This window comes from Choloepus didactylus, chromosome 8 (assembly GCF_015220235.1).
Source record: "Choloepus didactylus isolate mChoDid1 chromosome 8, mChoDid1.pri, whole genome shotgun sequence".
Classification (NCBI taxonomy): domain Eukaryota; kingdom Metazoa; phylum Chordata; class Mammalia; order Pilosa; family Megalonychidae; genus Choloepus; species Choloepus didactylus.
Window position 1 is genome coordinate 97,001,149 of NC_051314.1, and position 16,047 is coordinate 97,017,195.

The window sequence follows — 16,047 nt, forward strand, 5'->3', positions numbered from 1 at the left end:
TAGATTTGATAGAGGGAAGATAAATTAGTTATTTTCTAATTGCTTCTGTTTTCTCTGTCCAGTAAGAATGCAGGTCATCAGCAAGTCCAGTATAGTATGAGTCATGTTAATTAACTAGCATCTGCATAAACTACATTCTTGGGTAGCAAGCTCTTGGGACCTATATTTTGCAACAGAAGAGCTTTTAGTTTCTGGGCTATGTCCCCTGCCCTATTTTTGTCCATAAGTTGACAGCTGAGCACTGAGGTGTGACCAAAAGGCCCCTAATGAAGAATCCACTCTTTATCTTCAGTTTTTCACTGTCGACTTAGAAAGCAGAGTGTTGTACCTTATGATTTCCTGAGAAGTAGGGTACCACAGTCAATCTTTACACATATGCAATATTTTCAACTTTAAGGGAAGTTTTTTTTAATAGAATGTATATTGTTCCAAACTCTAATATTAATTATGTTGATTGGTATATAGTGTGTCAGAAGGTAATGAGAGGAAACACACTGAATTTACTCTCAGCCATAAAGAATTTATACCTTAGGGCCTTTTGTCCACCCAGAGACGCTGTCATGACCCAAGCCACTTCTAAAATAGTAGAAATAGCTTAGGATTAATAAATTTATTGTGCTTTTTGACAAGGATGGCAACATTTCATATTATTTGTTAATGTTACACTTTAAAGGAGATATATTTTTATTAAATGAAAATCTATTAGAGTATTTTAAATAAACCAAATATAAACCCAATTTTCTTTTAGTTCAATAATCCTTCATTAAGCACTTAGAATAAGCCATGCTGAGGGAAAAACATGCCAATAAGACATGAACCCAACTATTGAGGGGCTTAAACAGTTAGTGGTAGATAAAGAGATACATAAAAAAGTCATTATACTATTAAATGTAAGTAACATAAGAGGAGCGTGAAAATTAGGAGCATGTGATGAATTCTGACTTTGAGCCAGTTTAGTGAAGACCCCATGGGCGGGTATTTTTCGAGCTGGGTCTTAAGGGATGGGTATAATTTACCAGGAAAAGGTTTGGGACTGGTGTAGGTATTCCTGGAGCCTGAAGAATTTAAAATTAGGCACAAAGGCATGGAAGTATATGATGTATACTAGAGAAACATTGACATTAAGTCTTGGAGAGAGGAGTGACATATGACAGCTCATTAGTTTGATAACTGATCACAAAGCACAGAACAGAAAGTGAGGGATAATCTGAGGACATGTGACAAGCATATTTATTGGAAGGGAGAGAATTTACAAGAATTCACATCACATAGTTTCTGAAGTGATTCAAAATTTGAGATAATTTGCAAAGTGAAGTTATGTATGGGTAGAGAATCTGTTGAAGTCCTGACTAGATCAAAATGTAGTCTTTACAACAGACATTTTTGAGGTTTGTAGAGTCCATTTTCTAATTTCAAATATGTTAGTTCTGTTTTCTTGGCAATGATTTAGCCTTCTTTCACCTTTACAATTATTCAGTTTCCACAAAGATGTATTTTGTCTTCTCCCTCCCTTCCTTCATTAAACGACCAAATGGATATATAATAATAAGATGAAAGGGCCTTATACCAAAGAGACTAAATAGAATATTTATGAATAGTACATTTTTAGAAATGGTTTAGTAAAATGGTTCTTTACTATTTTCCTGAAACATTTATAGTAAATTGAATAATGAATGGGAATAATTTATGATAGCTATATATACCCCACTCAAATAGAAGGATTGTTTATACTCCTACATAACAGTTATATCATGGCTGTATTTCAAATGAGGAGCCAGGTAGTTTTGACATAAATGTTGCTAAAATAGTTTCATTCAACAGAGTCATAGAATCTTGGTGTTTTAAGCTACCTCAGAGGACAGGATGTTCTAGAACTTTCCTGAGAAGCATTCAGCTAGACATTGCTTTGTTACTTTAACATTTCTAAATTGTTCATTAACATGAGCAAGAACCATACTAGAATATAGTCTAAATAAGTCAACTAAATAAGTTGAATACAAGATGGGAATCATTTCTAAATGTCTCATAATGCATACAATGGCATGCTTTTTAAAATACAGTTTTATTGAGTTACATTCACACACCATAGAAGCCATCTGAAGTGTACAATCACTGGCTCACAGCACCATCACATAGTTGTGCATACATCCCCATGATCAAATTTAGAACATTTTCATTACTCCAGAAAAGAAATAAAAATAAAAAAGAAAACCCTAATGCTCCCATACCCCTTATCCCCGCATAGTATTGGTGTGGTCTAATTGTTACTGTTGATGAAAGAGTTTTAAAATATTACTGTTAACTATAGTTCATAGTTTGCACTAGGAACATTTTTTCCCATATACCCCCTCTATTAACGCCTTGTAATAGTGTCGTACATTTATTTGCTCTAATTCGTGAAAGTGCTTTTTTTTTTTTTTTTTTTTTTTTTTTTTTTTTTTATCATCATTTTATTGAGATATATTCACATACCACGCAGTCATACAAAACAAATTGTACTTTCGATTGTTTACAGTACCATTACATAGTTGTACATTCATCACCTAAATCAATCCCTGACACCTTCATTAGCACACACACAAAAATAACAAGAATAATAATTAGAGTGAAAAAGAGCAATTGAAGTAAAAAAGAACACTGGGTACCTTTGTCTGTTTGTTTCCTTCCCCTACTTTTCTACACATCCATCCATAAACTAGACAAAGTGGTGTTTGGTCCTTATGGCTTTCCCAATCCCATTGTCACCCCTCATAAGCTACATTTTTATACAACTGTCTTCGAGATTCATGGGTTCTGGGTTGTAGTTTGATAGTTTCAGGTATCCACCACCAGCTACCCCAATTCTTTAGAACCTAAAAAGGGTTGTCTAAAGTGTGCATAAGAGTGCCCACCAGAGTGACCTCTCGGCTCCTTTTGGAATCTCTCTGCCACTGAAGCTTATTTCATTTCCTTTCACATCCCCCTTTTGGTCAAGAAGATGTTCTCCGTCCCACGGTGCCAGGTCTACATTCCTCCCTGGGAGTCATATTCCACGTTGCCAGGGAGATTCACTTCCCTGGGTGTCTGATCCCACGTAGGGGGGAGGGCAGTGATTTCACCTTTCAAGTTGGCTTAGCCAGAGAGAGAGGGCCACATCTGAGCAACAAAGAGGCATTCAGGAGGAGACTCTTAGGCACAAATACAGGGAGGCCTAGCCTCTCCTTTGCAGCAACCGTCTTCCCAAGGGTAAAACTTATGGTAGAGGGCTCAACCCATCAAACCACCAGTCCCCTATGTCTGTGGTCATGTTAGCAACCATGGTGGTGGGGTTGGCGAATACCCCTGCATTCCCCACAGGCTCCTCAAGGGGGCACTACATCTTTTTTTTTTTTTTTTTTTTTTTTCCCTTGTTTGTCTTTTTTCTTTTCTTTTTTTTTTTTTTTTTTTTTTTTTTAACTTTCCCTTCTTTTTTCAAATCACCTGTATGAAAAAAAAAGTTAAAAAGAAAACAAACATACAATAAAAGAGCATTTCAAAGAGACCATAGCAAGGGAGTAAGAAAAAGACAACTAACCTAAGATAACTGCTTAACTTCCAACATGTTCCTACTTTACCCCAAGAAAGTTACATAATATAGCAACATTTCAGTGAACTTGTTCCTACTACAACCATCAGAAATTAACAGACCATAGTCATTTCTGGGCATCCCCAGAACGTTAAATAGCTTATCTGTTCTTCCTGGATTATTGTTCCCCCTTCCTTAATTGCTCTCTACTGCTAGTTCCCCTACATTCTACATTATAAACCATTTGTTTTACATTTTTCAAAGTTCACATTAGTGGTAGCATATAATATTTCTCTTTTTGTGCCTGGCTTATTTCGCTCAGCATTATGTCCTCAAGGTTCATCCATGTTGTCATATGTTTCACCAGATCGTTCCTTCTTACTGCCGCGTAGTATTCCATCGTGTGTATATACCACATTTTATTTATCCACTCATCTGTTGAAGGACATTTGGGTTGTTTCCATCTCTTGGCAATTGTGAATAATGCTGCTATGAACATTGGCGTGCAGATATCTGTTCGTGTCACTGCTTTCCGATCTTCCGGGTATATACCGAGGAGTGCAATCGCTGGATCGAATGGTAGCTCTATATCTAGTTTTCTAAGGAACTGCCAGACTGACTTCCAGAGTGGCTGAACCATTATACAGTCCCACCAACAATGAATAAGAGTTCCAATTTCTCCACATCCCCTCCAGCATTTGTAGTTTCCTGTTTGTTTAATGGCAGCCATTCTAACCGGTGTTAGATGGTATCTCATTGTGGTCTTAATTTGCATCTCTCTAATAGCTAGTGAAGCTGAACATTTTTTCATGTGTTTCTTGGCCATTTGTATTTCCTCTTCAGAGAACTGTCTTTTCATATCTTTTGCCCATTTTATAATTGGGCTGTCTGTACTATTGTCATTGAGTTGTAGGATTTCTTTGTATATGCAAGATATCAGTCTTTTGTCAGATACATGGTTTCCAAAAATTTTTTCCCATTGAGTTGGCTGCCTCTTTACCTTTTTGAGAAATTCCTTTGAGGTGCAGAAACTTCTAAGCTTGAGGAGTTCCCATTTATCTATTTTCTCTTTTGTTGCTTGTGCTTTGGGTGTAAAGTCTAGGAAGTGGCCTCCTAATACAAGGTCTTGAAGATGTTTTCCTACATTATCTTCTAGGAGTTTTATGGTACTTTCTTTTATATTGAGATCTTTGGTCCATTTTGAGTTAATTTTTGTGTAGGGGGTGAGGTAGGGGTCCTCTTTCATTCTTTTGGATATGGATATCCAACTCTCCCAGCCCCATTTGTTGAAAAGACCATTATGGCTCAGTTCGGTGACTTTGGGGGCCTTATCAAAGATCAGTCGGCCATAGATCTGAGGGTCTATCTCTGAATTCTCAATTCGATTCCATTGATCTATATGTCTATCTTTGTGCCAGTACCATGCTGTCTTGGCAACTGTGGCTTTATAATAAGCTTCAAAGTCAGGGAGTGTAAGTCCTCCCACTTCGTTTTTCTTTTTTAGAGTGTCTTTAGCAATTCGAGGCATCTTCCCTTTCCAAATAAATTTGATAACTAGCTTTTCCAAGTCTGCAAAGTAGGTTGTTGGAATTTTGATTGGGATTGCATTGAATCTGTAGATGAGTTTGGGTAGAATTGACATCTTAATGACATTTAGCCTTCCTATCCATGAACATGGAATATTTTTCCATCTTTTAAGGTCCCCTTCTATTTCTTTTAGTAGAGTTATGTAGTTTTCTTTGTATAGGTCTTTTACATCTTTGGTTAAGTTGATTCCTAGGTACTTGATTTTTTTAGTTGCTATTGAAAATGGTATCTTTTTCTTGAGTGTCTCTTCAGTTTGTTCATTTCTAGCATATAGAAACATTACTGACTTATGTGCATTAATCTTGTATCCCGCTACTTTGCTAAATTTGTTTATTAGCTCTAGTAGGTGTATCGTTGATTTCTCAGGGTTTTCTAGATATAAGATCATATCATCTGCAAACAATGACAGTTTTACTTCTTCTTTTCCAATTTGGATGCCTTTTATTTCTTTGTCTTGCCGGATTGCCCTGGCTAGCACTTCCAGCACAATGTTGAATAACAGTGGTGACAGCGGGCATCCTTGTCTTGTTCCTGATCTTAGAGGGAAGGCTTTCAGTCTCTCACCATTGAGTACTATGCTGGCTGTGGGTTTTTCATATATGCTCTTTATCATGTTGAGGAAGTTTCCTTCAATTCCTACCTTTTGAAGTGTTTTTATCAAAAAGGGATGTTGGATTTTGTCAAATGCTTTTTCAGCATCTATTGAGATGATCAATTGATTTTTCCCTTTCGAGTTTTTAATGTGTTGTAATACATTGATTGTTTTTCTGATGTTGAACCATCCTTGCATGCCTGGAATGAACCCCACTTGGTCATGGTGTATGATTTTTTTAATGTGTCTTTGGATTCGATTTGCAAGTATTTTGTTGAGGATTTTTGCATCTATATTCATTAGGGAGATTGGCCGGTAGTTTTCCTTTTTTGTAGCATCTTTGCCTGGTTTTGGTATTAGATTGATGTTAGCTTCATAAAATGAGTTAGGTAGTGTTCCATTTTTTTCAATGTTTTGAAAGAGTTTGAGTAAGATTGGTGTCAGTTCTTTCTGGAAAGTTTGGTAGAATTCCCCTGTGAAGCCATCTGGCCCTGGGCATTTATTTGTGGGAAGATTTTTGATGACTGATTGGATCTCTTTGCTTGTGATGGGTTGGTTGAGGTCTTCTATTTCTTCTCTGGTCAGTCTAGGTTGTTCATATGTTTCCAGGAAATTGTCCATTTCTTCTACATTATCCAGTTTGTTGCCATACAGTTGTTCATAATATCCTCTTATAATTTTTTTAATTTCTTCAGGATCTGCAGTTATGTCACCTTTTTCATTCATTATTTTGTTTATATGGGTCTTCTCTCTTTTTGATTTTGTCAGTCTAGCTAGGGGCTTGTCAATCTTGTTGATCTTCTCAAAGAACCAACTTTTGGTGATATTTATCCTTTCTATTGTTTTTTTGTTCTCTATGTCATTTATTTCTGCTTTAATCCTTGTTATTTCTTTTCTTCTACTTGGTTTAGGATTGGTTTGCTGTTCATTTTCTAGCTTCTTCAGTTGATCCATTAGTTCTTTGATTTTGGCTCTTTCTTCCTTTTTAATATATGCGTTTAGTGCTATAAATTTCCCCCTTAGCACTGCTTTTGCTGCATCCCATAGGTTTTGGTATGTTGTGTTCTCATTTTCATTCGTCTCTATATATTTAGCAATTTCTCTTGCTATTTCTTCTTTAACCCACTGATTGTTTAGGAGTGTGTTGTTTAACCTCCAGGTATTTGTGAATTTTCTAAGTCTCTGATGGTTATTGACTTCTAATTGTATTCCATTGTGGTCAGAGAATGTGCTTTGAATAATTTCAATCTTTTTAAATTTATTGAGGCTTGTTTTATGTCCCAGCATATGATCTATTCTGGAGAAAGTTCCGTGAGCACTAGAAAAGTATGTGTATCCTGGTGATTTGGGATGTAATGTCCTGTAGATGTCTGTTAAATCTAATTCATTTATCAGATTGTTTAGGTTTTCAATTTCCTTATTGGTCTTCTGTCTGGTTGATCTATCTATAGGAGAGAGTGATGTGTTGAAGTCTCCCACAATTATTGTGGAAACATCAATTGCTTCCTTTAGTTTTGCCAATGTTTCTCTCATGTATTTTGTGGCACCTTGATTGGGTGCATAGACATTTACGATTGTTATTTCTTCTTGCTGAATTGCCCCTTTTATTAGTATGTAGTGGCCTTCTTTGTCTCTCAAAACATCCCTGCATTTGAAGTCTATTTTATCTGAGATTAATATTGCTACACCTGCTTTCTTTTGGCTGTAGCTTGCATGAAATATTTTTTTCCATCCTTTCACTTTCAATTTCTTTGTGTCCCTGTGTCTAAGATGAGTCTCTTGTATGCAACATATTGATGGTTCATTTTTTTTTGATCCATTCTGCGAATCTATATCTTTTAATTGGGGAGTTTAATCCATTTACATTCAACGTTAAAACCGTGAAGGCATTTCTTGAATCGGCCATCTTATCCTTTGGATTATGTTTGCCATATTTTTCCCTCTCTCTATTAATATCCTTTATTGTACCCATACCGAATCTCTTTAGTACTGAACCTTTCTCCAAGTCTCTCTGTCCTGTCTTTGTTTCTCTGTCTGTAGGGCTCCCTTTAGTATCTCCAGTAGGGCAGGTCTCTTGTTAGCAAATTCTCTCAGCATTTCTTTGTCTGTGAAAAATTTAAGCTCTCCCTCAAATTTGAAGGAGAGCTTTGCTGGATAAAGTATTCTTGGCTGGAAATTCCTCTCTCTCAGAATTTTAAATATATCGTGCCATTGCCTTCTCGCCTCCATGGTGGCTGCTGAGTAGTCACTACTTAGTCTTATGCTGTTTCCTTTGTATGTGGTCAATTGCTTTTCTCTTGCTGCTTTCAGAACTTGCTCCTTCTCTTCTATGTTTGACAGTGTGATCAGTATATGTCTCGGAGTGGGTTTTTTTGGATTTATTCTATTTGGAGTTCGCTGAGCATTTATGATTTGTGTATTTATGTTGTTTAGAAGATTTGGGAAGTTTTCCCCAACAATTTCTTTGAATACTCTTCTTAGACCTTTACCCTTTTCTTCCCCTTCTGGGACACCAATGAGTCTTATATTCGGACGTTTCATATTATCTATCATATCCCTGAGGTCCATTTCGAGTTTTTCAATTTTTTTCCCCATTCTTTCTTTTATGCTTTCATTTTCCATTCTGTCATCTTCCAGGTCACTGATTCGTTGTTCAACTTCCTCTAGTCTTGTACTATGAGTGTCCAGAATCTTTTTAATTTGGTCAACAGTTTCTTTAATTTCCATAAGATCATCCATTTTTTTATTTAGTCTTGCAATGTCTTCTTTATGCTCTTCTAGGGTCTTCTTGATTTCCTTCATATCCCGTACTAGGGTCTCATTGTTCATCTTTAGATCTTTGAGTAGCTGCTCTAGGTGTGTCTCTTCTGGTCTTTTGATTTGGGTGCTTGGGCTTGGGTTATCCATATCGTCTGGTTTTTTCATATGCTTTATAATTTTCTGTTGTTTTTGGCCTCGTGGCATTTGCTGTCCTTGATAGGGTTCTTTTAGGGTTTGTAGACCAGTTGAAGTCCTTATCTCTAATTTATCAGATCTACAGCTTCGTGGAGTACACTTTCTCTAACTAACCAGCAGGTGGCGTCCACGAGCCACCTGTTCTCCACAAGCCAGATCTCCCCTGCTTAGCCTTTTTGGTGAGTGGGGGAGTGAGTCTTGTGGGGCCCAATTGGTGTCCCAAGCTTGCGTGTGTAGTTGGTGTTGCCTGCCCTGTATGTGGGGCGTGTTTCTGGGCAGTCGGGGAGGGGGGGTGGCCCTAACAATCAAATCTCCCTGATGATCCTAGAGTTTTAAAGCTACTGCAATAGTCTAATCCTTCAGTTCAGTCCTGCCACAGTTTGTCTCTGCCACTGACCCACAAGTCTTTGGTATTGGCGTATGGCTCCTGAGACTTGCAAGTGGGCCCCTCTTCCAGGCTGTGCACCCCGGGTCCTCTGTTGAGGGATGACTGTGCTATGTCACAGGTGAGTGCCGTCCCCCCAGGGCAGTTCTGGGCTGCTGGGCTGTGTTGGGAGGCTCCCAGTCTGCTCAAATGATGGCTGAATGGGGCTCTGTTAATTCACACTGCTCCCCCTTCCCAGCTCTGGGACATTCAGCTGAGGTTGCAGGGAAGGCTAATGTCCACGCCCAGTTTTGTGGTGTGTGCCTGTTATTTGAAGCACTTCCGTCACACTGGGTTGTCTGGGGCTGCTCTGGGCTATGGGGCTGGCGATGGGCAGGAGTGTTTCCTGTCCACCAGGATGGTGGCTGTGAGCGGACACCCCCCTTTTCTTGGGAAGTTGTGTTGTTTAGTGAATTTTCTCAGCCACTGGATTATTGCCTTTTGTCTCAGAGCTCTCTTAGTTCTGCTCTTGACTTGACGTGCCCAAATTTCAATTCTTTGAAGCTTTCTGTATTGAGCTTCTTAGAGTAATTGTTTTAGAAAAAGCAAAAAGGATTTAAAAAAAAAAAAAAAAAAAAAAAAAAAACGGCCCTCCTCAGAGATCTAATGGGTTATTGAAATGCTAATAGACAAAGCAACCAGGGCCATTAAGGAAAGGTGCCCTGGGCAGAGAGATCAGCCTTGCTTCGGGATTTGCATATGCGCCTCAAGGCCTGATCTCTGCCCTTCCCCTTTCTGTGTTCACCAGAACTCCAAAAATCCTCTGCTTTTACTTTGGAGCTTCTCGTGTTGTTTTCCTTCTATGCCCGTCTCCTCTCTGCTGGGCTGGCTGCTCTCAGAGTCTCTGGTGTCTGGCCTCAGTCTATAGATTTCGCTGATCTCAGCAGTTCCACGTTTTCATGAGTGTTGTATGAAGTATGCCCAAAGACAGATTGCTCTGTGGTGTCCAGTCCACGCAGTTCCTGGCTTTTTACCTACTTTCCTGGAGGAGTAACTTGCAGTCTCTCCCTAGAGATCATGTTCTCCACCAGTTAATCAACTTGGACTCCTCTCCAACACCTTTTCAAAATGTGATCTTGTCACTTCCCTGCAATAAACTGGTGGCGTTCGTCCGCGCAGGGCGCAGAGTCCCGAGTCTCTGGCTTTGTCCTTCCTCCCTCGGCCGACGTTACCTAGGGCTCGCCCGAAAGTGCTTTTTTATATTTGTACAGTTAATCATGGACATTGTTCACCACAGAATTCACTGTGTTCCACATTCCCAGATTGTAACCTACAACTTTCCTTCTGGTGACATACAAGACTCTAAACTTCCCCTTTCCACACACCATTCAGCACTGTTAATTATTCTTACAATAACGTGCTACCATTAACCTCTGCCCATTTCTAAACATTTAAGTTCAACCTAGTTTAGCATTCTGCATATATTAAGCAACTGCTCCCCATTCTTTAGCCTCATGCTATATCCTGAAACTTATACTCTATATTTTATGTCCATGAGTTTATATATTATAATTAGTTCATATCAGTGAGATCATACAATATTTGTCCTTTTCTGTTTGATTTACTTCACTTAACATAATGTCCTCAAGGTTCATCCATGTTGTTGCATTAATCAGGACTTCATTTCTTCTTACAGCTGAATAATTTTCCATTGTATGTATATGCCACATTTTGTGTATCTGTTCATCTGTTCATGGACACTTGGGTTGTTTCCATCTTTTGGCAGTTGTGAATAATGCTGCTATGGACATCAGTATGCAAATGTCTGTTTGCTTAATGATGTGCTTTTTATATATCTGAAACTGAGATTTAATAAATAAAAATATATAGAAAGAAGTTTTACTTTATAATTGAGTCTTTTAAAGATGAAACAGCAGTTCATTAGGTGCCTTCCAGTCACATTTTTTTTGCTTCTACTTGCATATTTTTTCACTTTTACCATCTAGCATTAAAATTGGAAAATACAAATATTTGGTTGCCAAAGCTCATTCCATACCTCATCTTTGATTGAAACATTCTTTAAACTTTTTTTTTTCTGTTTCTACATTAAATCCAGAGAAAAATTAGTTTTCCACAGTTCCCACAACTGCTTCTCTCTCCTTGAAAGCTCTTGGACTTAACTATTTCTGTTTGTCAAAGCATGGGTTGCTAAAATTTTATAAATACCACTAATTACTTTTTATAATTTTAAAAATTTATTCCATACTTAAAACCAATTCAAAACAAAAGAAACCCTTGATATTTCTTATTCCTTCACTGGGGTAGTCATAAAAATCTATTTCTACTGATTTTATATCCATTCCCCTATCTGCCTTTATTTGCAGAATACAGTTATTCTACCTCACTGTCAAGTCTCCATTTCTCTAACAAGAATATGTCAGTCTTAAGAGTCAGGAAAGCTCTTAATTTCACTGTCCCATAGGAAGAATGAACTAGCCACCTAAATTGGAAGGTGAAGCTTTGAATGTTAAATTCAGGACATTTCCGAAGAGACAATACAATCAATTTAAAAGCTGATGACATGATGTGCCTAAAATAACAGATTAGCGCTTTTATTTGTAATAAATTTATAGATGCTGTGTTGATTAGTCATGCTGACATAGTACAATCACATACCTAAACCAAATTAAAACTTTTGAAAAAACAAGACTCATTCTATCAGCAATATTGAAAAGTCAGCAGAGCACAATAGAATGCCTTCATCGGGGAGCTTTAAAGATTTGGCAATTTGTGTAATTTAATATGTTAAAGATAAGGAAACTAACGGAACAAGGGGATGGGGAGTACACTTGGAAAAGTAATTTACTAATTTTCTTCATTTTGATTGTATCGCTTTCTTGTCTTCAGGAGCGAACACTTTGACATCAGAAGTAACAAAATATCTGAGTAGGGCATTTACAGCTTTTAGTTCTAGATGGTATTCTTGAGCTCTTTCAGCAGTTCATGTTTCAGGATGAAGTTTATTATTGAGAAGTGTCAATGCCTCTATGATGGAAATTTTGCTTTTAGAAATGTTTTTAATATTCATCATATCAAAGTGATGGCCTTTATGCAATCTGAGCTCCTTTGGCTCTTCATGTCTTCTATCATCTTTTACCTGCTCAGAAGGTACAGGATCTTTGGAATCAACATAAATATCTTTTAACAACGACAGCAGCTTGTCCTCTTTTCTAGCAGTTTCTCCTTTAGATTCTGGATGGCGGCTCATCTCCTCTCGCGGGAGGCTCTGGGTGGAGGGGTGCATGGGAGCCGGAGAGGGCTTTGTCTTGCTGATTTCCTGTTCTGCGCCGCTCTCTGGGTTGAAGTTCCCGATCATGCGACCCACTGCGACCCCCATTTCTTCACAGCGTCTATAATTGAGTTTTGCAGTTTTACAAAGGGCAGATTGCAATTTCTTTAACTTTTAACTTTGAAATACTTTAAAACTTACATGACAGTTCAAAAAGTAATACAAACCCGATACAGAGAACTCCAATATACTCCTACACCCCCAGATACCCAGAGCTACCAATTTTAACATTTTGCCACATTTGCCATATCTTTCTGTCTTTCTATCTGTCTGTCCATTTTCTGAACACGTGAGTGTAAGTTGTATGCATCATGTTTCTTGAACACTTAATACTGCAATGTACATTTCCTGAAATCAAGGACATTGACTTACGCAACCACCTTAAAATGCAGTTATCTAAGCCACCTTGGCAGGTGATCTCACTGCCCTCCCCCCTACGTAGGACCTGACTCCCGGGGGTATAAATCTCCCCAACGCAGGACATGACTCCCGGGGATGAATCTGGGCCCAGCATCGTGGGATTGAGAACATCTTGTTGACCAAAAGGAGGATGAGAAATGAAACGACATAAAGCTTCAGTGGATGAGAGATTTCAAATGGAGTCGAAAGGTCACTCTGGTGGACATTCTTACGCACTATATAGATAACCCTTTTTAGGTTTTGTTGTATTGGAATAGCTAGAAGTAAATACCTGAAACTACCAACCTCCAACCCAGTAGCCTTGACTCTTGAAGATGACTGTATAACAATGTAGCTTACAAGGGGTGACAGCATGATTGTGAAAACCTTGTGGATTGCACTCCCTTTATCCACTGTATGGATGAGTAGAAAAATGGGGACAAAAACTAAATGAAAAAATAGGGTGGGATGGGGGGGTGATTTGGGTGTTCTTTTTTATTTTTTATTCTTATTCTGATTCTTTCTGGTATAAGGGAAATGTTCAAAAATAGATAGGGGTGATGAATGCACAACTATATGATGGTACTGTGAACAGTTCATTGTATACCATGGGTGATTGTATGATATGTGAATATATCTCAATAAAATTGAATTTAAAAAAAATGCAGTTATCGTGTTCATGAAATTTAACATTGATACAAAGCTTACAGTCTATATTCCAATTTTTTTAATATGTTCCAATGATGTCCCTGATGTGGATTGAATTGTGTTGTACTCCAGTATGGACATGTTCTTGGTCTTTGTCCACATTCTGGTGGGTTTGGACCCATTTTAAATAAGATCTCCAGAATATTGTATCAGTTACGGTGTGGCCCAACTCAGTCAGTTTGGTTTTTAATCTGGATTACTGGAGTCTTTTGTAAGCAGAGTGAAAATCAGATAGAGAAAGCAAGTCAAGGGGGAAAACAGAAGTCATTGGAATCCAGAGAAGCTAGGAAAGGCTGCTAAATGCATTGTCAAGTGACAGAAAAGCCAAGGACCAGCGATCACTGGCAGCCAGCCATAGAATACCACAACTTTGGGGGAAGAAAGCATCACCTTGCTGACACATCAGTTTTGGACTCTCCCAACCTTAAAACCATGAGCCAGTAAATTCCCATTGTTTAAACAAACCCATTGTATGTGTGCTGATTTGAATCTGTATGTACCCCAGGAAAGCCATGTTCTTTTAATCCAATCTTGTGAGTGGGGCCTTTTGATTAGATTGTTTCCATGGAGATGCGACCCTACCCTTTCAAGGTGGGTCTTAATCCTCTTTACTGGCATCCTCTATAAGAGGATAAAAGGCAGAGGCATTCTGAAGAAAGCTCAGAGACTCTTAGAGAGAAAACATCCAGAGACATTTTGGAGACTGCCATTGAAACCAGAACCAGGAGAGAAGCTGAGAGATGAAATCCAGAGTTTGCACCAAGAAGCTAAGAGAGGACCCCCCAGATGCTTAGAGAGAAATGCCCTGGGAGAAACAAGCTAGGATGCACAGGAGCTGAGAGAGAGAAACTAAGACAGAAGCCCAGAGACATTTTGGAGAAAGCAAAGAAATGAGAAGCTAACCCCAGGAGAGGCCCAGCAGCCTCCAGCCATGTGGCTTCCCATGTAACAGAGGAACCCCAGATGCCATTGGCCTTTCTTCAGAGATGGTATCATCCTATTGATGCCTTGATTGGGATGTGTTCATGACCTTCAAACTGTAAATTTGTGAACTAATAAGCCCCCATTGTAAAAGCCAATCCATTTCTGGTATGTTGCATTTTGGCAGCTTTGTCAAACCGAAACAGTATGGTATTTATTTTAGCAGCCTTTTCTCCTCCCTTGCTGGATCCCTTCAAGGATCATGCATAGCATTTAATTGTCATTGTATCTTTAGTTCCTCTTTGTTTTTTCTTTTTTAATTGTGGGAACATATATACACCATAAACTTTTGCATCTCATCCACTCATAAGCATGTTATTCAGTGGAATTAATCACATTCACAATATTGCAATACCCTCACCACCTTCCATTTCTAAAACTTCCCCATTTCCCCAAACAGAAACCCCACAACCTATGCATTAACTCTCCATTCTCCCTGCCCACCCCCACCCCTGACAACCTGTACTCTAATTTTTACTTCTAAGAGCTTGCATAAACTCCAGTATTTTCTTTGTAGTTACAACAGGGCTTAAATTTAACATCCTAGATCTGTAACAACCTCGTTTGCTTTGATACCAGCTTAACTTCAGTAAACCAGATTGCAATTTTAAAGACAAAATAAGCCTTAGTTTTCAGTAAAAGTAGCTGGATCTAAGCATTTCTAAGTAGAAACTCAAATTTCAGTCAGTATTTTAAATAGACTCATCCTAACTCCCTTCACAGATTGCCATTGACCATATGGAAACTGCAGACATGCCTCAAAATAAAACAGCCATATGTAGATTTTCAATTACTGACCTCATTGCTAGAGAACCATATTTATCTAGATGAGTATCTCAAACCCGATCAAGTAAAATGATGGTTTGTGTTATATTATAAGATTAGAAGAATTGCCTAATGAAAAACAATCTCAGATTAAAAACAAAAATTCCGAGGAAATAAGGTTAGATACCCAAATGAATTTGAAAGCAAAGGAATCTCGAGAATGACCTTTTGAATTCTCTTGCCCAGTCCTTGTACATAGTATAAGGATGCAGAGCAGGGTAACCCATAAAAGCAGTATTAAAAAATATCCCATGATATGGTCATCAAAATGGATTTAGTGAAAATGCTTAGAGGATGATCAGTTGGATGTTTTGACATGTACATGTTCCCAGACTAGCCGTCACTGAATGCAAACATTTCTACTCGTTGGATGTGCTAATCTGATACTAATTGTATTTTTCTGGTTCTTGCCATACAATTTCTAGAGTAGGACATGTGGAACTTGGCTTCTTTCATTTCCTGCTGCTAATTGTTCTCTGTTGAAATTCTGCCATGGTTTTTCAGAACTTTCAATTTGTAGCCATGTGTATGCGATCTAAAGAAAAACATGGAAGAAAGAACAGAATTGCTGTAGCAATTTGGAACAAGTGTATTTATATCTTCAGTGATACCACATTTTCCTCATCAGAGTAGGAGTGAAGATGAGGTTAGAGACTAAGTCAGGCTCCATAATGGGTTTTGTGGTTTAGAAAGTGATCCAGGTGAGAGTTGGAGCATGCCTGAAGGGGGAGATTCAGAAAGTG

The 16,047-nt window shown here is 38.2% G+C and overlaps 1 protein-coding gene and 1 pseudogene across 1 annotated transcript in view; one reads left to right on the top strand and one right to left on the bottom strand.

Annotated features, from left to right (window-relative positions):
• The window catches only part of SLC2A13 (solute carrier family 2 member 13), a 388,263-nt gene that overhangs the window by 162,039 nt on the left and 210,177 nt on the right, over positions 1 to 16,047 (top strand). The window lies entirely within an intron of this gene.
• LOC119542102 lies at positions 11,918 to 12,439 on the bottom strand (annotated as a pseudogene).